Source organism: Peromyscus leucopus, chromosome 23 (genome assembly GCF_004664715.2).
Source record: "Peromyscus leucopus breed LL Stock chromosome 23, UCI_PerLeu_2.1, whole genome shotgun sequence".
Lineage (NCBI taxonomy): Eukaryota > Metazoa > Chordata > Mammalia > Rodentia > Cricetidae > Peromyscus > Peromyscus leucopus.
In genome coordinates, this window is record NC_051082.1 from 21,652,839 (window position 1) to 21,674,755 (window position 21,917).

A 21,917-nucleotide genomic window follows, 5' to 3' on the forward strand; every position below is an offset into this window, starting at 1 on the left:
TTCATGGTAGGCAAGCAATCTCCAGCTAGTCTACACAACCCTAACCCCTTAGGTAGCTTTTAAACTCCTGCCCCATACGTAGGCACTATCCCTATAGGGCGAGGAGGGTTATGGCTTCAAGATGCTAAACACTGTAGATTCATGTCATGGAGGCATTTTCTCTAGATCTTAGCTTCTCAACCAGTCCATGGAGTTAAGGGACATAAAATCCAAGCTACAAGAATAAGGCAAAGGAAGGCCATCCTCCGATGTTACATGGGGTGCTGTTTAACAAGCCCGACCCCCTTCCAAGGTTCACATGTTAACCTGGTAATTATTTTCCTTGGAGGAGATAGGATTGACTTTTGGCTGGTAGAAACGATAACTCCCATTATTATGGCCTTAGAGTGTCTTGTAAGGTCACTAAATTGCTCAATATTTATCCTAACAGCTTTGTTCTTTTTTTTTCCCCCAAAAAAACTTAGAACTACATTCTTCAAAGGCTTTTTGGGTATGTGTGAGGTATACTCTCTATGATCACGTGCATTGGGAGCAAAGGGTTGACACCAGATGTCTTCCTGAATTGCTTCCTTTTTGAGACAGGCTCTCAGTAGCTAAGTATTTTTCTTTTAAACTGAGTCACCCTATGTAGCTCAGGCTAGCCTTCTACTCATCATCTTTTGTCCCAGTCTCCCAGTGCTGGGATTATATGCACCACTATGCCCAGCTCAAATACTTATATAAAAAAAGATTTTATTTTTATGTATGTGTATGAGCACATGTGTTCAGGTGCCTGTGAAGGGTGTTGGAGCCCCTGCAGCTGGAGTTACAGGAGGTTGTGAGCTGCTTGGTAAGGGCACTGGGAATCGAACCTGAGTCCTATGCAAGAGCAGCAAGCTCTCTTCACCGCTGAGCCTTCTCTCCAGCCCCTGAAACAGTTTTTTGAATCAGCTTTATGTTGTTTTTATCTCTGCTGCTCAGTGGCTACACCCGATCCTACCGCTGCTGCCTCAGCTGCTGACCGAGTCTCCACAGCCACCGCCTGGCTGCTGTGCCCATGGCCTGGGGAGTCCTGGCTCTCAGCTGTCTCCCTGTAGGGACACGAATGTTAACTAAATCTCCATCCTAAAACCCGCTAGCTTAGAGAGGCAGAGAAAGAAACCAATGACTTTCCTCCTTGGCCATAGTCTCAGAAAAACACCCTCTCCCGTTCTGTCTGAATACAAAAATTCCTCCAAACCGGATGTTCCTCCCTTCTACTTCCTGTGCCTCTCTTTCTGTGAACTCCCAGCTTCCCCTCACACTCTATGGTTACTTCCAGTCACTGGTTACTTGCTCTGCCTCTCAACCTGTGGTTAATTTTATTTAATTATTACAATCTTGGGGGGCACAAGTGTGATCAAATATCCGGCAACAGCTTTAGTTACAATTTTTTTTTGAGATATAGTCTTGATATGTAGGCCTTGCTGTCCTTAAATCTGTCACCATTCAACAGCCTCAAACTCCTAAGAACTGGGGTTAGAGGCATGTGCCACCATGCCTGGTATTTATAAGTTAAAAAGAAATTTTTTTTTGGGACAGGGTCTCACTATGGGGCCCTGGCTGGCCTGGAACTTATTTATGTAGACCAGGCTGGCCTTAAACTCACAGAGATACACTTGCCTCTGCTCTCTGAGTGCAGAGATTAAAGGCGTGCGCCACTGTGCTTGACAGTTATAACTTGTGAAATCTCTTTACTCGTTTTTTTTGTTCCTGTCATGAATGACTTAAATACGGGCCCGTGAGATGGTTCAGTGGGTAAAGCCTGACCTGAGTTTGATTCCAAGGTCCACATGGTAGCAGGAGAGAACCCACACCCATAAAGTTGTCCTATGATCCTCCATATGCGTACTGTGTCATGTGTGTACAACATGCTTTTGTTGTACGTTCATTCTGAACTCATACAAAAACTGTGTTATTAACCTTCGGCATGTGTACTAGTTACTGGTTGCTTCATCCAAATCTCCAGTAAGAAGAAACTCAAGGGAAGGAACAGTTTACTGTGGGGTGCAATCCATCCTGGTACAGAAGGCAGGGCAGGAGTATGAGGCAGCTTGCCACGCTATAGCCGCAGTCAGAAAGTGAACAGGAAGTGGAGCCAGTCTATAGAAAGCCTCAAGGCCCACCTCCAGTGAGTCACTTCCTCTAGCAAGACTCCACCCCCTAAAGGTTCCACAACCTCCCCAAACAGTGCCATCTGCTGGGAATGAAGAGTTCCAGCGTGGTTCAAACGCATGAGCCTGTGGGGGACATTTCACAGTCACATGAGTTCCTTGGGACTTTTGATGGCTCTGACTGATGGCACTGGCCTTAGGGACAGGTTGCTGACTCACATTAGCATAGGCATATGGGATTTGCTGGAGGCCAGTGTGAGCTCTGGCTTGGCAGATGGGAACAGGCGGGAGGCCTTCTCTGCAGCAGGGAATATCAAAGTGAGACCAGGTACGTGAGCAGTCTCCTCACTAATATTTCTATGTATAAATCTATTGAGGGATGAGCTGGCCACAAGCTGGCCAGCATCCAGGATATGCAGAGCAGGCTTGGTTCAAGCGGAAAGGTAGAATGTTTAGGGTGCAGGGACCTACATTCTAGTTGAAAACCTAAGGCAAGACACATGGCTTTACCTTTCAGAGCCAGACAGTCGTCTGGGGGACATGTTCAAGTGAGGGACCTGTGATGAGTTCAAGGCATGGCCTAGAATCGCCCAGAGAGGGCCTGGAGGGGGCGTGGCTCAGTGGTAGAAATCTTGTCATGGGTTCAACTCCCAGTACCATTACAAAAATTAACAAAGTAAGCTGGGAGGTGGAGGTGCATGCCTATAATCCCAGCACTCAGGAGGCAAAGGCAGGCAGATCTCTGTGAGTTCAAAGCCAGCCTGGTCTACAGTTCCAGGACAGCCAAGGCTATACAGAAAACCCCTGTCTTGAAACACCAAAACCAAAACCAAAACCAAACCAAACAAACAAACAAAAACCCAACAAAAAATAAAACAAAAAACGAACAAACAAAATCCAAAAAAGGCAAGTGAATAAATAAAAATGAATTCTAAAAGGAAAGAATTGTTTTGCGGTATGAATTTTAATTAAATTTTTTAAAAGTTTAGGAAAAATGAAGTGAAGTCTCAGTAAAGGACTCCAGCCTACCTAAGGTGTATTGCTTGTGGGTTGGGGATTGGGCAGAGCACCCAGCTACAACTGATGTTTAACACATCAGTTTAACCAGGACCAGAGTATAAGAACTGGAGGGAATGCAATGAGGCCCCAGCAGTCTAGGGCGGATCCTGGCCTTGGGCTCTTAGCTGTCCTCAGCCAGTTACTTCTGTGGCTTGTTGGGAGTTAATGAGACACCGGAGACTTTTGCCAGGATCCCTGAGCTCCACCTCCATGTGCCTGGTAGGTCAGCAGGGCTTGGCCTGGCTCCAGAGAGCTCGGGCTCACTTCCTTGGCCCCCGCAGTTGGAGCGGGCACCGCAGCCAGGGTCCCGCACACTTTCAGTGAGGTTGCGAGGACCGAGCCAGTGTGGAAGATCCATCTTCGCAGCCGCAGCAGTCAGATTAGAGTCCCTTTGGAAGCAGCTCGAAGGAACACTCTGGGAACTCAGGTGAGAGGGCCTGAGAGCTGTGGGGACTCGGGGATGACAGTCTGTCTCCAATGACACTGTGCGACCTTTTCTTGGGTTCCAGGGGAACCTGAAGTTGTTCTCTGGTAGTGGATGGATGTGGGAGGCGGTTCAGGGACGTGCTTCTTATTAACTTCTTGATCTTCAGGACTCAAAAAACCATCAATACCACCTCCTCCAGGAAGCCTTCCCAGCCCACAAGATACCCATCCTCTCTGCTCTCAAAGTGCACTGTACTCCCTAGGTGATTTTTTTTTTTTGTTCCTTATATTGTAACTGTTTGAACCAGCAACAAACCCTCCAAGTCTCCACCTTTAGCTCTAGGTTTTAGAATCTCTTGGTTGTGGGGAGGTTCTCCCCCAGGGGTTCACTCACTCTTATATAACGGACCCTAGTAGTGTTTGGGGTGCCTGTGACTTGGGGCAAAACACCCAGCCTTGCTCCCCATGGCTTGCTCAGTTCGCTTTCTCATACCACCCATGACCACCTGCCCAGGGAGGACCCCGCCCACAGTGTCATCCTGATGGCGATATTTTCCCAGCCAAGGCTCGCTCTTTCCAAATGACTCTAGCCTGTGTCAAGGTCACAAAAACCAACCAACACAAAGGTGTTGGGGGGTGATCATCAGACCCTCCCCTCCCCTTTCAGCCAGCTCTCCCTCCTGCCCTCCCACACCAGCTGCAGGTAATTCTGTCCCAGCTGCGTGTGCTCTTGGAGCATGCTTGGCTCTACAGGGGGTAGAAGACTGACTGACGAGGGGCCCCTATCTGCGCAGTTTGGAGACTTTATCACCCATGCTAATGATGCAGCTGTTTGTGGGTCACCCCCTTGCCCTCCTGTACGTAACCCTAATAAATTCGCTAGTTCATCAAGGTAGGCTTGGAATGGAATTATTCCTTTGGTCTGTCGACAGCGTCCTCTCTCGGGTGGAGAGAAGTTTGTTCGTATCAGGCCTGATCTTTTGAGGGTCACAGGCAGAGCATTACGCTCGCTTTGATTTCAAGTTGGTCCACACCACACCCAGCCAGGTCTCCCAGTTGGACTTTGTTTTCTCTATTTCTTTCTTGTATATGTATGTGTGCAGGTGTGTGTGTGTGTGTGTGTGTGTGTGTGTGAGTGAGTGCACGCTGTGGGTACGCATTTCCCACCACACGCGGAGGCCAGAAGACAGCTTGAAGCAATCAGTCTCTTCTCCCACCATGTGCGTCCCGGAGAAGGAACTCGGGTCATCAGCTGGAACCTTTACTAGCTGAGCCTTCTCACGAGACCCACCTTGCTTTTTGAGACACAGTTTCTCAGTGATCTGGAACTCCCTACATAGGCTAGCTGGTCTATGAACTTCAGGGTTCCTCCTGTCTCCACCTCCCTAATGCTGGAATTTCTAGCACACACCAGCATGCTTGGCTTTTTTTTTTAAACATAGGTTCTGGGAATTGAACTTGGATCTTTGTGCTCTCAAGGCAAGTGCTTTACCAAGTGACCTCTTTCTCCAGCTCTTGTTTATTTATTCTTCTTCCACTCTGTCCGCTTCCCTTCTTTCTCAGGTTGGAGTTATTTTCTTATCTGGTCTATCCCACCCCCTCGTCACTCTTAATGTCTTCATCTATTTTACCGCTGCTGGGAACCAGGGAGCCTTGGAGCCTACACGTCAGAGAAGTCAAGGGTGCCCTCCACTCTGGGCGGAAGTTTCTGTTTCTTTCTGTCTCCTAAGCTCATCTCCAACTCGATTAAACGACAAATCAGTCACCTCACAGCGCAAGAGTTCATCTCCTCACAGATCGCAATGATCTGCAGAGAAGATTCATGGCTTCCTGCTGCCGTGATTTCTGGACATTATTATGCTAGGCGAGTGTCTGTCTCTTGCTTGACTTTGGCTGTAGGATTATAAAACCCTCTTCTATTGCTCTGGCCTTAGCTCCCTCCCACTTTTCATTTCTCCTGGATGCAACAATTGGGAGGTGAAGGTGAGTGGGGAGATGGTCACCCAGGTGCATCATGTCCGTGTAGAGACAAGAGGTCAACCTTGGGTGTCACTGTGTCGTTCCTCAGGTGCCATCCACCTTTGAGACGGTGTCTCTCACTGGCCTGGAGATCTTCAAGTAGGCTAGGCTGGCTACTTGTGAGCCCCAGAGCACACTTGTCTCTGCTTCATGGGCTCTGGGATTACAAATGCACACTATCACACCCAGTTTTTTAAATGTGATTTCTGGTGACTGAACTCAGGTTGTTAGGCTTGTGTGGCAGGCACTTTGACCCTCTCAGCCATCTTGCTGCCTGGTCCCCTAAGAAAAACAATATAAAGGATGAATGGTTTTGGCTCACAATTTGGAGGGCTCATTTTGTGGTGGATTGCTTTTAGGCTATGGTGAGGCGGAGAACATCAGGGTATGGATCATTCAGGGAAATAAAGCCGCTCACCCCATGGTGTCCTGGAAACAGAGAGAGTAAAAAACAAAAGTATAAATTTCAAATGCATGCCCGCTGTTGACCTACTTCCTCTGAAAAGGTGAGAGTCCTCATGATCTAATTACTTCCTAAGAGCTCCGCCTCTGCTTTGGAGACTGTGGTAGTTTCATCCCGTTGCTGTGACAAGCAACATGACCAAAAGCTGCTTGGGGAAATAGTCCATCTTACGCTTCCAGGTCACAGTCCATCACGGAAGGAAGCCAAGCCAGGAATCTGAAGGCAAGCACTATGGAGTCTCACAAACTCATGCTTTTCTTTCTTTCTTTCTTTCTTTCTTTCTTTCTTTCTTTCTTTCTTTCTTTCTTTCTTTCTTTCTTTCTTTCTTTCTTCCTTCCTTCCTTCCTTCCTTCCTTCCTTCCTTTCTTTCTTTCTTTCTTTCTTTCTTTCTTTCTTTCTTTCTTCCTTCCTTCCTTCCTTCCTTCCTTCCTTCCTTCCTTTCTTTCTTTCTTTCTTGTTTTAAAGATTTAATTTTATTTTATGTGCATGATTGTTTTGCCTCGTGTATATATGGGTACTGCATGCCTAGTGTGCATGGAGGCCAGAGGAAAACATTGGATACTCTGGAACTGTATTTATGGATGGTTGTGAGCTGCCATGTGGGTGTTGGAAGTTGAACCCAAGTCCTCTCTGCAAGAGTAGCCAATGCTCTTAGCTGCTGAGCCATTTCTCCAGTCCCTGTTTTCGTTATTGTTGTTTAGTTGTTGTTTTTATGATGTTGTTATTTTGTTTTTGTTTGTTTGCTTTTTTGAGACCACCCAAGCTGGCTTTGAACTTGTGGTGTAGCTGGTGGTGACCTGGAACACCTGCTCTTCCTTAGCTAGCTTTCTTACACAGTTCTGGACCACTTGCCTAGGGAATGGTACCACCCACAGTGGGCTGGGCCCTCATTCTACATCAATTAACAATCAAGACAACTCCCCTCGGGCAAATGCCCATAGGCCAATCTGATCCCTCAATCATTTCCTCTTAGAAGACTCTAGGCTGTGTCAAGTTGGCAACTAAAGCTGACTAGGAGGGGGACCAAGCCTTCCACAGATGAATTTTGGGAGGATATATTGCATATAAAAACCATAGCATCACATTTCGAGTGTCCCACTACCATTCTCGGAAGTATTCACTTCTTTTGCATAAGCTAAGTGGGGACAAGTGACTTTCACCAACATCTGGGTAGGGTTGTCAGTATGGCCTGTCTGATCCCTTCCCGTTCAGATTCAGCAGTTTCAATTCCTTTCAATTTTCATTTTTTTCTCATTTGGTACCCTCTCCTCTACATTGTGCAGATATTTCCACTCTGTGCTGAGCTAGATTCTTGGAGTCCCTGGGAGGAATGGCATTTGACTGACTCACAATTTGAATGTACACCATTTAAATACTTGCTCCTCATATGGTGGTGGTGTTTTGGGAGCCTGTGGAATATTGGGGATGTATGTTCTAGCTGGTAGCGATAGGCTCCTAGGGATGGAATTGGAAAGTCATATCCCAACTCTGCTTCAAAATCCACCAGATTGTGAACAAGCCAGAGGCTCCCATTGCCAAGGTCCCAACTGTAACACCATGCCCTCCACTCCATGATGAACCAATTATATCCTTCCTTCTTTAAGCTGCTTTGGTGAGGTGTCTTGTCACAGAGATGAGAAAAATAACCAGGATTGCCATGAGTCATCTTTACCTTCTGAGAAGATGCTGATTTTCCAAGCCTGGTGTTACAGAGTGGTCTTTTTCCTCCACGTATAGCACGATGCCATTTTGGAGTAGGGATTAACTTGCTCCAGTAGCCATGGTAACTAGAACAGAACAAGACAGTGACAACCAGGTCTGTGGTAATGGAAATGAAGCCATTGACACTACCTAGTAGGTAGAGTCGAGTCACAGAACCCTCATTTGGGATTCTAGACATTACTCCTTCCTGCTCTCCAGAAGCTGCAAAGGATCCTGGGAGATGCTAGACTATATAGGATGTGGACCATTAACTGAAAGGATGTTGCAGCATCCTTGAGGTCACCATTCACACTGAGGTGGGAATTTGCAGTGATACAGCACCTACATGTCTCTAAATGATCCCTCACGTGTGCTCCACAAGTAAGGTCAGGACACTCATTCAGTAAAGTTTGCTAAGTTGGACTTTGGTGCCTTACTGGGAGGGAATCGTCGTTTGTTTTCATGGCTACCCAGGAAAGTTAAGGTAGCACTTGAGAAGGCAAATGAGGGTCTAGTGTCAGCCTCCAAGGCAACCTGTCTAGGTGTTGAGCACAATGTGGCATGGCCTCGGTCACCTCTGGGTCTCTAGGCTGGGTCTTTCAGTAGTGGTTCAGTGGTTCACGGTCACCAGAACGGTGGTAGTCATCACAGTAGCATAGACAAACAGGCAATAAGGAGTGGGTATTTTCTTGTTGTCAGTTAAAAACATTGTGTGTGTGAGTGTGTGAGTGTGTGTGTGTGCGCGCACGCGCGTATGCTTGTGTGTGTGTACTTGTGTGTGTGTAGATCAGAGGAGGGTGTCAAGTGTCTTCCTCTGTTACTGTCCACTTATTCCTTTGAGGAAATGTCTCTGACACGGAGCAGGTGCTGTTCTGCTGGGCTGGATAACTGCAAATCCCAGTGGTCCTCCTGTCTTATCCCACTCAGACCGTGGGGTCCCTGGATTGTAACCTAGCTTGTCATGTGGGTGCTGGGATTTGAACTCCAGCCCTTGGGCTTGCTCAGCGAGTACTCTTAACTACTGAACCATCTCTGCAGTCCCCTCTTGTGATCAGTGAAGAGACATAAACTTTAAAACCTGGTGACTCTTGGGTTGTGGCAATGTTGGGCCCACCTCTCCGTGCTTTTTAATTTTCTATAACACGTGTGTGTCATGGCACGTTCATGGACAAGGCTCACGACCTATGAACACAGAAATCAAGTCCAACCCCTGAGTAAACGAGTTCAAATAGTCGGGCTGGTACGATTTGTAACACACAGGGACCTATTAGTTACTTTTTCTCATTGCGGTGACCCAAGTATGTGACAGAATCAGCTTAAGGGAGGGGGTTTCCTGTGGCTCACAGTTCTAGGGCACACAGTCCATCATGGCGGGGAAGGCATGGCGACAGGATCATGAGGCAGCTGCTCCCATGGCATCCACAGTCAGGAAGCAGAGAGAGAGAGAGAGAGAGATGAATATTGATGCTCATTTCATTGTCTCCTTTTTATTCAACCAGGGACCTCAGCCCACGGGGTGGGGCTGCCCACATTCGGGATAGGTTTCCTGACCTCAATTAACCGAATTAACTCCCTCCCAGACATGTCCTGAGAGCATCTCTAGATTCTATCAAATGGGTGATACTAGCCATCACAGAGGACTCTTTTACTCAGGGAAGGGGAGTAGGTGTTTGGGGTATCCTAGAATCCTCCAACCCTTCTCTAGTTAAGGTTCCTGATGTGGCTTCTGTCCCATGGCCAGGAAGGACTGACTGGCTTGGTGGCCGCGTTGACAGCCCTGCTGGGGCTTCCCTCTGCTCAGGATTCATCTGTCCTTCCAATCTCCCAGTCATTTCGTAGCTCTGTCTTCATGGTGGGTTTTCTGGGTCCGGATCCAGGATACTAGGCCTGTGGACATGCGTCAGACAAACTCTTTCTGAGCCTCAGCTTGTGTCCACACCACGGGCTCCCTGACAGAGCTTGTTTTCTTGGAGGCCAGCGGCGATGGCATTATTGTTGACTTTGGCATCTTCTCGGACTGAGATAAAAGGCTATCAAGCCTTGGAGCATCAGAAGATGGCCTTGCTGGGTGACAGCAGCCTGATTTAGGTAAAGGACATTCATATATTATCCGGAGCACTGTGTTGGGGGGTTTCTATTCAAAGAGGCAGGCTGCCTGCAGAGCTGTGCTGGGCCCAAAGGTTTTGCAGATGGAATAAAGTGTCAAGCCATTGACGAGTCGTTTATCCCTACCTTGGGGGTACCTCCTGACTTTTCTTGGACTTTGTGTTACCCAGAAAGCACCACGGCAGCCCAGCATCCATGTAATCACCCCTCTGTGCCTAGATTTAGAGGGAGCATCTGTTGCAAGATGCTTTTTTCTGAGCCGTACAGCCCGCCAGCTTTATGATATCAGCTGTGCCTGCTTGTAAGTGTCTGCCAGGAGTAAGCCTGGGGACTCTCGTGACAGTCCCTCAGAGAGGGGTTGGGGAGGGTCACTGGACCCTCACCCGAGATCCAGCCATTCCTTTCTGCCATTTGTATGCTGTTTGTCTCAAGTGCTTGTGGGGGGTGGGGGCAGGGTCTTAGGGAAGGGCTACAGTTTAGTGACTGAAGAGGACTAGAGGAAGAGGACTTCACCTGTGTGCCAAAAGGGATGCCATTCTTGATGCTAGGTGAAGACTTTCTGGTGGGGCGACTTTGGGGTCACCCAAGTTCCTGTCAGTAACTCCTCATTCACCCATGCTCTGTAAGTAAACCTAATAAACTTAGTGGTCCCGCCAAGGTGAACTTCAGCGTGATTATACTTTGGTTTGTCTTTGGAGCCTTCTGAGGAAGGTTCACATCTCCACCAGGGAGGGAATTTTCACAAGAGCGTCTCAGGCTCAGAGCGCCTATGCTGTGGGGACAAATTTTATGAATGACCTTTTTATCCTTTATGGTCCCAGTTCATGCTTTAGGGGGTGCCAGGCCCTTCCATGGGGTGCCATGCCCCACTAGCCCAGAGAATGGGGTAGACAGAAGGAGGAAGTTGAGTGTGTAACTGAAGAGAGGCATGGGAGATGGTTGGGGACACACCACAATATGTTATTTCTGCTAATCATTTGGAACCCTGAACTTAAGAATCAGGATGCTGATGCCAGTCTCACGGGGATTTCCGGTAGGGAAAGCTCTCTGTCTCAACACAAGGAAAGCAGCAACCCTCTGTGGAGACATCTTCCAAAGCCTCCTCCACAGATCCCTGTAGTCATGATGGCCGATCACAGCGAGACGTGAGAGCTGGCGGAGCGTGGCGGTGCACACCTGTATCCCAGCACTTAGGAGCTGAAGTAAGAGAGTTACTCAAGGCTAGCCTGGGCTATTCAGAGAACTTGTGGGGCCGGTGAGATGGCTCAGTGGGTAAGAACACTTCCTGGGAACGTCTGAGAACCCTGGTCGAGCTCCCAACCCCCATTAGCAAAGCCAGGTATGGCTGTGTGTGAGCCTTCAGCGCTGTGGGAGACAGAGGCGGTAGGGTCATCGGGGCTTGCTAGCTGCCAGCCTAGCTCTGGTTTAGCGAGAAACCCCATCTCAAAGGAATAAGAGAGTGACAGAGCAGAACATTCGATGTTCTCCTCTGCCTTGTGTGTATGCACAGGTGTGCACGTACATCCTGGACCCTGAGCAGTTTAAAAAAAAAAAAAAAGAGATGAGTTGGTCCTGAAGTTAGATTTGGCTCTGGGATGAGACTTTGCCTTGCTTTCATAGAATTTATACACATGTTCATACACATATCCAGGGGCAATAAGGGCACACACAGTCTTCCCTATGTTGTCATTCAGAAGATGAGACAAACAGCGGGGGATGGGGGGTGGGGGGTGGGGCGGTGGTGGCGCACGCCTTTAATCCCAGCGCTCGGGAGGCAGAGGCAGGTGGATCTCTGTGAGTTCGAGGCCAGCCTGGTCTACAGAGTGAGTTCCAGGAAAGGCGCAAAGCTATACAGAGAAACCCTGTCTCGAAAAACCATAAAAAAAAAAAAAAAAAAGATGAGACAAACAGCTTTTTGCTCTTGTGGGGCAGTCTCAAGGTGGACGCTTTACCACGGGGCTGTCTGAAGCGACGGCCTGTTCCTTGAACACACGCACACACTCCATAGTCCTGCACAGCTGTGCTCTCTTAGAGCACCCCCCTTTTTTTCCTTTTCCATTTTATTTAGGGGAAGGATTTCTTTTTTTTCCAGACAGAGTCTCATCTAGCTCAGATTGGCCTAGTCCTCTCCCTGGAACTGAGGCTGGTCTTGAACTCCCGATCTTCCTGCCCCCAAGTGCTGCTGGAACACAGCTGTGCACGGCCATGTTTGTTCTGGAAGGCTTTTTCGTTAAATGTGCACTGACGGTTTATCATTTATTTTTTAAAATTTAAAAAATACACTCACACGCACGCATCACATATGGAAGCCAGAGGTCAACCACAGGTGGCCTTCCCCAGGAGCCATCACATTTTTTATTTCTTTTCAGAAAGGGTCTCTCACTGGGAGGGCTTCTCAATTTGCCTCAGTGATCCCTCCGTCGCACCTCCCATCACTGGGATGACAAGTGTCTGCCACCATGCCCAGCTTTCGTTTTGTGGGTCCTGAGGATCAAAATTTTCATCCTTGCATGGCAAACAACTTTGCTGCCTGAGCCCTCTCCCCAGGCTCTGCAATTTCTACATAAATAAATATATACACGATGTACAAATAATTTATGCTTAGAAATATTTACTGTGTAAGAAACATAAATGGATTACAGTTTCCACTTCATAAATAACATCTATGTAGACATTTATAATAACTTGAATGCACACCAACCTTTAAATACATGATTTTTTCCTTTACATTAGTGACTTGAGCAGCGTGGATAGAGGGGGTGGACCGAGCCTTGGTCCCTGCATTTGGGTGGGTGTGGCCATATCTGTCGGCACAACTTCAGGACCTGTGGCTCAGCAGAGGGGAAGGACAGAGGCTGACATCCTCCTCCTCCCTTTCAAATCCCCACCCTATCTCATTTCTCCTTCTCTCATTTCTGCTCTTTTTGTTTCTCCTCTTCCTCCTCCTTCCATCTTCCTCTTCCTCTCCTTCCTCCTCCTCCCCTTCCTCCTCTTCCTCCTCTTCTCTCCCCTCTTCCTCCTCCTCCCCTTCCTCCTCTTCCTCCTCTTCTCTCCCCCGTTCCTCCTCTTCCACTTCCTTCTCTCCCTCCTCCCCTTCCTCTTCTTCCTCATCCTCTTCCACCTCCTCCTCCTCTTTTCCTTCTTCCTTCCTCTTCTTCATCCCTTCCTCCTCCTCTTCTCTCCTCCTCTTCCTCCTCATTTCCCTTTTTCTTCCTCTTCCTCCTCCCGCTTTTCTTTTTCTCCTTCCCCTTCCCCCTCGCCTGTCCTCCCCCTTCCCCCTCCTCTTCTCCTCCTTGGTGGTGCTGGGGCCTCACACTGGCCACACAAAGCAAGGCCGCACCACTGAGCGACACCCTGCGGCGTCTCAGTGTTCTCCCAGCCAACAGCACAGCGCTGTGTCCTGGGTAGCTTGAGAGGCTATAGATGTGCCTGGGTTAGCACCACTTCCCAGGAGTGAGATTCCAAATTTCTCATTTATGCCAGGGCGCTAAGCTCTCTTGTTAATATGGAAGCAGATCCACCCCTTCCTTTGGGGGCTTCCAATGTATCCCAGACTGACCTTGAACTCACGATCCTCCTGGTTTAGCCTTCCGAGTGCTTGGATTACAGGAGTGAACCTCCATCTCTGGGCATAATTCATGTTAATCAAAATTGGCAGGGGCCAGAGAGATGGCTCAGTGAGGTAAAGTGCTTGTGGTATAAGCTTTTCAATCTGAGTTCGATCCCTGGAGCCCATTTAACAAGGGAAAGAGAGAAACAACTCCCCAGAGTTGTTTCTCCCCAGAGTCCTCTGGCCTCCACACATGTGCTGTGGCATGTGTAATCCCACCACACACACACACACACACACACACACACACACACACACACACACACACACAACAATAACAATAGATAAATAAGATTGAAAAACTTACTGTGAACCAGCCCTGTATTAGGTAGACTAAATGTATAATGGTGAGAGACTTACATCTCTCATGGAGGGGGACATTTGTCTCTTGTGGAGCAATGCTTGACTCTTACAGAGTGGAAGACAGTCTTCCGGGAGAAAAATAAAATGTCTGGGATGGGGGAAGGGGGGGGCGGCTGGCTGCTGTAAGTGAAGATGGCTCCCTTCTCTACTTGGCGGATGGAGAAGAAAGTGTTTCCGAGACACTGATCTCTGGGATGTTTCCCAGTGAACACATCTGTGTAGGGTATTGGTAGATCGTCAGGCATTTACCGGGGGCCAAGGATGGAGACCCCCAAGCTGGCAGAACACACTGGGGCCAGATTGCGCGAAGCTAGCCTCTTCCGGGCGTCGAGAGTGCTTCTTCTGTGTGTCTGGAACTATTTTCGTCAGCTAGGAGCTGGAAGGAGATGTGGTGAAGGGTAATTTCCTGCCAGCGGTTCAGAAAGAGCCTTTCAGACAGATTGTGGAGTTGGATTTTTTCCTCTAAAATGGCATGGAGGGGAGGGGCATGGTCTGTCTTTTAGAAGGGTCGATCTAATTGTTCTCCAATTACCCCCCCCATGTTTTATTCGCTGTTTTGATTGACCAATGATCCGTTAGGAACCTCATATAGTTGAAGGATCTCTTTCAAGGGCACCTCACTGGGACAGGACCCAGATTAGCCTTGTAGTGACCCCTCTCCTTCCCTGTGAGACACAGATGGTCATATTGAACCCCAGCTTCCCTCCCAGTCTGACCAGGAATATATTATTTCACTGACCGGAATTGCCCTGTCTTCCATTTCCTGCTTTGCTTGGGATCCTCAGACTTTGTGTGTCAGCAGCAGGGTTTTCCTATCACTTTAATGACATGCATCCTCCTCTAGTTCCCAGCATCCCCATCTGCGTCTGGAGGCTCCCCTCTAACCCTGAGTAGGTCAGTCCCCATGAGCAGAACCTGTGACATCCCTGTGTGTTTCTTGTCTTATACATTTGCCTCCATTGCAACTGTTTTTTTTTTTTTAACTTCCATTTTTTTGTGTGTGGTATGCATGCATGCATGTGAAGACATGTTTCCATATGGGGCACATGTGAGGGTGGGGCCGGACTTAGTTCCTATAATAGGGCTTTCTAGAAGAATAGAACAAACGGAGGCTTATATGTGATACATACACATTCTATATTGTGATATATGTGATTTTAAAATGATCACAGAAACATTTATTGGATTGGCTTCTATGATTGCAGACCAAAGAGTTCCACAAGGACCATCTGCATGATGGACTGTCAGAGAATCCAGTAGCTGGAAGCCACAGTAACACCCACTGTCTTCCTCATCCCAGCATCACCTTCTTCCTCTAGGGTGGACCAATGACGTAGTCCTAGTCTGAGGTTGAAGGCCTGGAGGCCTCCTGGAGAGTGTCTGGTATTCGAGACTGAAGTAGCTGGAGTCTGTTGTTCATGGATGACGGCAGCTGTAGTAGACACAGTTAAAGAGGGAGAGCAGAGCTTACATGCCTGGCTAGCTTCCTCCTCTTGTTTTTTTTTTCCCCCTCCATCCTAATTCCCAGCCTATTGGATAGTGTGTCTAGCCTTCCTCATTGACTCTCCCACATGCCAATCATCTCTGGAAACGCCCTCTTGGACACTCTTAGAAGTATGCCTTACCAAGTTCCTAAGCATCTTTCAGTCTGGCCAAATTGCCAATGGAGATGACCCAGCATAGTTTTCATGAGGGGATTGTTATAGAATGAATCTGGCCCTACCCCTCCCTCTGATGTCCTAGGCAGCATTGTGATCTCTGGTCCCACCCCTCACGCTGATACCCTAGTCAACATTGTGATCTCTGGTTTCTCATCAGCTCCCTCATATTTCCAGTCACCTTACCTGTTTGCCCTTGGGCTGGGTTACTACTGAGATCACCCAGCCTTGGACATTTTAGATTCCAAAACCAGGAGCTGAATCTCTTCTTTAAAAAGTCACCAACCTTAGGTACTTTGTTACAGCAATGACAAATAGTCTCATTCGTTCTCCTCAGTGTGTAGGGAGAAGATGCCAGAGGCCTCCACAGACCTTTCCTTAGAGAAGTTTCTCCAGGGTGGCCCCCATACTCCTCTGTTTCCAGAGTGACTGATTTTATGTGTGTATATTTATTATCTATCTATCTATCTATCTATCTATCTATCTATCTATCATCTATCATCTATCATCTATGTATATATGTATCAATCATCTATGTATGTATGTATGTATGTATATCTGTCTGTCTGCCTGCCTATCTATCTATCTATCTATCTATCTATCTATCTATCTATCCATCCATCTATTTATATCTGAGTATAGACCCCATGTGAACTATACTAAGAGATGAGTTCAGTCCCCCCAAATTCCCTCACAACTGTTCAACTTCCAAAATATCAATACAATGTGGTAACGACCTGACACACTAAACATAGCTCAATAATAATCATGACAATTGTGTACACATGATATTGATCGTCTTTCTCAGTTGTGGTGGCTGGCATTCAGGTCAAATTTCTCTGTTGCCTCTTTTTTTTTTGTGTGTGTGTGTGTGTCTTGAATGCATCAGATTTAAAATTAGGCTTGGAATATTTTTCTTTCTTGGTGCCTATAAATTTGGTATCATAAATGATAAATAGATAACACAGGGTTGTGCCAGCAGCCTCCAATGTGAGGAATGATCTCAGATCATTTTTTTTTACTCTCTTATAATTTCATTTAATTGGTAAATGTTAACATACTCCAAAATGTGTACTTTGTGCCAGAACGTTCTGACTGAGGCTTAATCGTGACTATTAGAACATTCCAATTTGGGATTTCCAAGGAAAAAAATTCTTGTCCAGTCAGGAAAACAAAAAAACCACACTAGATGTTCCAAACAGATGGCATTTAACACATGGGATCCGTTGCACAGAAATTGGAAAGTTGAACTAGCCCAGAAATTAATAACTGCAAGAAGAAGGTAGGAGGAGAAGAACCAAAAGAAAAAGGTGATCTTACCTGGCCTGAGGAAGCCTTCATGGAATTGTTAGACATTGAAAGAGGGTACCAGCCCAGGGGTCCTTCAACGGCTGCCGCTCCACTCCCTGGGGGTGATGGCTCTGACGTTGCTGTTGCTATTTTCTCTAATATGGGGCAGAGCAGCCCTTTTCCTGTCTAAAGGATACAGTGAGGTTGGCATAAGCAGTTATCGAAGGCACTGAGGGGTTGAGGATGTGGCTAAAGGGCTTGCCGCTCAAGCGTGAAGACCTGAGTTTGAACCCCCAGCAGTTATGTAAGGAGGAGTCTTGGATCGCAGTGCATGGCTATAACTCCAGAGCTGGGGAGGCAGAAACAGGTGGATCCTGGCTGCTCGCTGGATGCAAGCCAAAGAGTGAGTTTCAGGTTCAGTGAGAGACCCTGTCTCAAAGGCGAGGTGGGGTGAGCTAGAGAGACAGCTTAGGGGTTAAGGGTGTCTACTGCTCTTACAGAAGATCTGAGTTCTGTTCCTAGCACCCATATAAGCCGCTCACAACTTCCTATAACCCCAGATTCAGAGATTCTGATGCCCTCTTCTGGATTCCCCAGTGGGAATTAACACTGGATCCTCCAGTGGCATTAATACTCACATGTGCATAAACCTACAGAGATATGCTTGCACAAATACCCAGAGTTTAAAATAGAAAATAAATCTTAAAAGGTGGAGAAATAATTAAGAAAAAGACACAACATTGATTTCTGGTCTCCACATGCATCCTCATGGAAACATATCACATGGGGTGGGGCCAGGGATAGGAAGGAGGGAAGGGGAGAGGAAGAGGGAGAGGGAGAGAGAGGGAGAGAGAGAGGGAGAGAGAGAGAGAGAGAGAGAGAGAGAGAGAGAGAGAGAGAGAGAGAGAGAGAAGAAGAGGAGGAGGAGGGGGAAGGGGGAGATAGAGGAGGAGGAGGAGGAGGAGACACTGAGGTCCTGGGCCAACCTTTCTCCCCCCCCCCCACCTCCTGTGACTTCCTCTGCTGGATCAGTAGGATATGGTGGCATATGTAGTGTGGAGACCCAAGGCTCCCAGGACAGCCTGGAGCTGGGGGACAGCAGTTAGGTCTGCAAAATGATTCCTGCTTCAGCGAAGACCAAGGCATCCTGGTGTTGCATAGCCTTCCCCGGTAAAGAGAATGTCTAATCACCCCAAACAGAGAGGCTGCCAGAGGACCATAGAAAGACCAAGTGGGGGAAATGGGTGTGTTTCAGGGGACGGCGTTACTTGCAGGAGCATGGGCAAGTCAAGGGTCAGCCTGCTAGCTCTTAGCATATAGCACTTCTCAGTGTATGGCTGGGGCAGGAGGGACTGGCTCCTGGAATCTCAAGACAGCCAGAGGAAGGTCCTGTGAGGTTCGGAGACCCCCCTCCCATCTCTGAGAGCGTGTGTTACCAGAACCATTCCCATAGGTCCAGCTATTGGCTGTAGAGTCCTGTTGACTTCATTGCCATGGCTGCAGTGATAGACATGGTTCTACTGAGCTTGCGTGGGGGGGCGGAGAGGAAGCGGGGGGGGGGGGGAGCGTATGCCGCGCCTGGGTTGTATTGTGGTGAGCTTAACTCATAGAAATGTGATAGGCAACCTCCCACAGACAAGGGTGGAGAGGGTGGTCAGGCCCACCTGTCAGTCACCAAGGAAAGGACACATTATCAATGATCTTTCTCTATCCTAAGTCCTCCTTCCTTCCCTTCTTTTCATCCCTCCTTCCCTCCTCCCTTCTTTTTCTCTCCCTCCTTCTCACTTCCCCTACTCCATTTTTTCCCCTTCTTTCTTTCTCTCCTTTGCTTCCTGCCTTCCTTCCTGTGGTGGTTTGAAAGAACATGACCCCCGAAGGAGTGGCACTTTTAGGAGGTGTGGCCTTGCTGGAGGAAGTGTGTCACTGTGGAGGCGGGCTTTGAGGTCTCATATATGCTCAAGCCATGCTCAATGAGTCAGACCACTTCCTGTTTGCCTATTGGTCAAGATGTAGAACTCTCAGCTCCTTCTCCAGCACCATGTCTGCCTGCACACCACCATGTTCCACCATGATGATAATGGACTGAACCTCTGAAAATAGAAGCCAGTGAAATGTTTTCCTATAAGAGTTGTCGTGGTTATGGTGTCTCTTCACAGCAATAGAAACCCTAAGACAGACACTTCCCTTCCTCTCCCCTCCCCCACTTCCTTTCCCTCTTTTCTTCCCTTTCACCCTTCCTTCCTTCTTTTATCCTTTTCTCTTTTCCTCCCTCCCTCCCTTCCTCCCTCCCTCCCTCCCTTCTGTCCTTCCTTCTTCCCCCCTTTTTTTTGTCTCACTATATAGCCCAGGCTAGCCCGGGAACTCTTGAGTCTCCTTCCTTCAAGTTCTTCTAAGTGTGGGAATTGCAGTCCCATACCATCCAGCAGGCTTGCTTTCTGTAGACACGAGGGAAGAGGAAACATGTAAACTTTCTTGGGAGACACAGGGTAAGGACATGCACAGAACTGATGTCCAAACTCTAATTGTGTGGAGGGGTGTTGTGGCCTGCAGGCTATGCGTGTGAAGGTGTGAGGGTGCTTCAGAGAGCTGGCAGTGGCTTGCCAAGCAGAGGGGAGGTGTCTTTCATTGCTGGGAAGTGCAGGGATTTTGCTTAAGTCCCAGGTGAAATCTGAAGTGTGACTCTCCCTCTCTGGCTATCTGGGCCAGATGCAGGGACCATTTCTTGGGCGAGGAGTGGGAAATCAGGGAGACATTGTTCACTGCTCACTGTTTCTCATCTACTTGGAGGCCTGAGTCGTATTTCATGATTTCTTTTTCTCTTTTTTCAAGTGCATGCTCTCTTCACCAGGCTTTTCCCATCATCTAGGGTTTGGTTAAGCTCAGTGCTGCGATAATTGAATGCGCTTTTTAAAAGTCCTTTTCTCCTCCTATTTTCAAAAGAGCATCCCTGGCTTAGCTTGACCTTGTTATTACAGGTTACAAAGGCAGATTTAGGAGGAGAAGAGGTTTCCTCACTTGACTGTAGCATCCTAGGGAGGGATCTGAGGCTCCCTACATCCCTACAATCCTAGTACTTGCTCAGACCTGTACCCTGGAGATTGCTAGATGATAAATGCTGATTGGTTGAATTTATTTTGTGTTCTTCCCGGGGGCATGGGATGAAAATATGGGAAGATGACTTCATTGGTACAGTGCCTGCCTGTAAGCATGAGGACCTGCCTGAGTTTGAATCCCAAGCACTTGTATAAAAAGACAGGCATGGTGGTATGTGCTTGTAATCCCAGAGATGGTGATGGGAGGGTTGATGGGACTCATGGGCCAGGCAGCCTAGCCAGATAGTTGAGCTCCAGGCCAGTGAGAAACCCTGCCTTAAAAAAAAAAAACAAAAAAACAAAACAAACAAACAAAAAAAAACAACCCACAAGGTGAGTGGGGCTGGAGAGATGGCTCAGCAGTTAAGAGCACTGGCTGCTCTTCCAGAGGACCCGGGTTCAATTCCCAGCACCCACATGGCAGCTCACAACTGTAGCTCCAGTTCCAGGGCATCTAACACCTTAACACCAATACATATAAAATAAATTTAAATAAATTATTAAACGACAACAGCAAGAAAAGTAGACACTGGACCTTGAGCCCTTACCTCTGCAAACACACCCACCCACATGCATGCAGCCCCCTCCATACACATACCCACAGACAAAATGTCTGGTAACGTACACTCACTGCACTGACTAAGGATACTTGAAACAGAAGCATGGAGTGGCCAGGGAGGAGACCCCAGAGAGGCCAGTGGCTGCCTTAGCAGGAGCAGGGTGAGGAAATGTCATAGGGTCAAAGGGTCTCTGCTGTGACAGTCTCAAAAATTAGCATGATTCCCAGAGCTAGAAAGATGGTTCATCAGCTAAGTGTGCATCTTGCTCTTCTGAAGGTCCTGAGTTCAGGTCTCGGCACCTACCCACTTGGAAAAGCCTCACAACCTCCTGTAACTCCAGCTCCAAGGGATCTGGGGCACCCTCTTCCAGCCTCTGCAGGTACTCACTCATGTGCACAGACACACAGGTAGTCACAGAAAATAAAAAGAAAACAAATCCTTAAAAAAAAAAGTTCCTGTGTTCCCCAATGAGGTCCTTGTTCTCTCAGAAGCAGCAGGAACTCAGTGAACATTCCTTGCATCTTATTCCTTTTCTCATGTCTGTGGATGTCTAATTCCAGGCTAGTCTCTTGTTTCTGCTTGGTGTCACTGATTTTCTTGGTCATATTCCTGTAAGCTGTAGGTGTAGGGGACATGAACCTGGCTAACATTCTGGCACTGGAAGGTAGTGGGGAGGCATGTACTGTATGTTAGTGGATGTATGTATGTACTTAAGTAGGGGTGTGTGTGCGTGTGTGCATGCATGCATGCATGCATGCATGCGTGCGTATGTGATGAGACCTGTACACAGGCGGGTATGTATATATGGACAGGCATGTGTGCACATGGACTGGCTTATGTGCACATAGATAGCTATCTTTTTGGCTATGAGCCTAGCCTTTAACAGATGAGCCATCTCTCTAGCCCACATAGGTGTCTGTACACAGGTGTGTGTACCCAGGCAAGCCTGTGTGTGCATGGGCAGGCTTGCGTGTGCATGGGCAGGCTTGTGTATGTATGTGTGCATTCTACGGTGGCTGTCCTCAAGCAATCCTGTCAGAACAGAAACTGTCTCCTACTCTCCTTGGCCAATGTCCTGCCCAGACTCATGTGGAGACAGGGTGCCCTTGATGTTACCTGCAACACTCCCCCTTCCCCACCCCCCAGAGCAGCCCTTCCTCCTGGCCATAGAGGACAGCAGGCAGGACATTGGTACTTACTGGTGCTGGCTGTGCCTAGGTCCGTGGTCCAGGTTCCAACCTCATACCCCGAGAGCCCCCTGCATGAGCAGCCCTATTTCCTATCCTCCTGGCTCCATCTCCTCGCTGGAACTAGCAATCTGCAGAAAGCGGAGAGCAGCAGCCAGGAGCAGCCACAGCAGCAGCCGGGAGTAGCAGCAGCAGCAGCAGCAGCAGCAGCACCCTTCAAATTGGGTCTCTAGCCCTTTAAATCTGCTCAG

The 21,917-nt window shown here is 48.0% G+C and overlaps 1 protein-coding gene and 1 long non-coding RNA gene across 2 annotated transcripts in view; one reads left to right on the top strand and one right to left on the bottom strand.

Moving 5' to 3' along the window:
* Positions 1-3,516: 3,516 nt before the first annotated feature.
* The window catches only part of Caln1 (calneuron 1), a 490,142-nt gene continuing 471,741 nt past the window's right edge, over positions 3,517-21,917 (top strand). Inside the window, exon 1 of the mRNA XM_028870138.2 lies at positions 3,517-3,618. The gene's annotated coding sequence lies outside the window, so the exon portion shown is untranslated. The remainder of the gene's footprint in view (positions 3,619-21,917) is intronic.
* On the bottom strand, positions 14,998-21,860 carry LOC114693658. The gene is made up of 3 exons (XR_003734584.2): positions 21,679-21,860; positions 16,858-17,013; positions 14,998-15,311 (listed from the first exon to the last, which is right to left on the bottom strand). It is a non-coding gene; the product is annotated as an uncharacterized LOC114693658 (long non-coding RNA).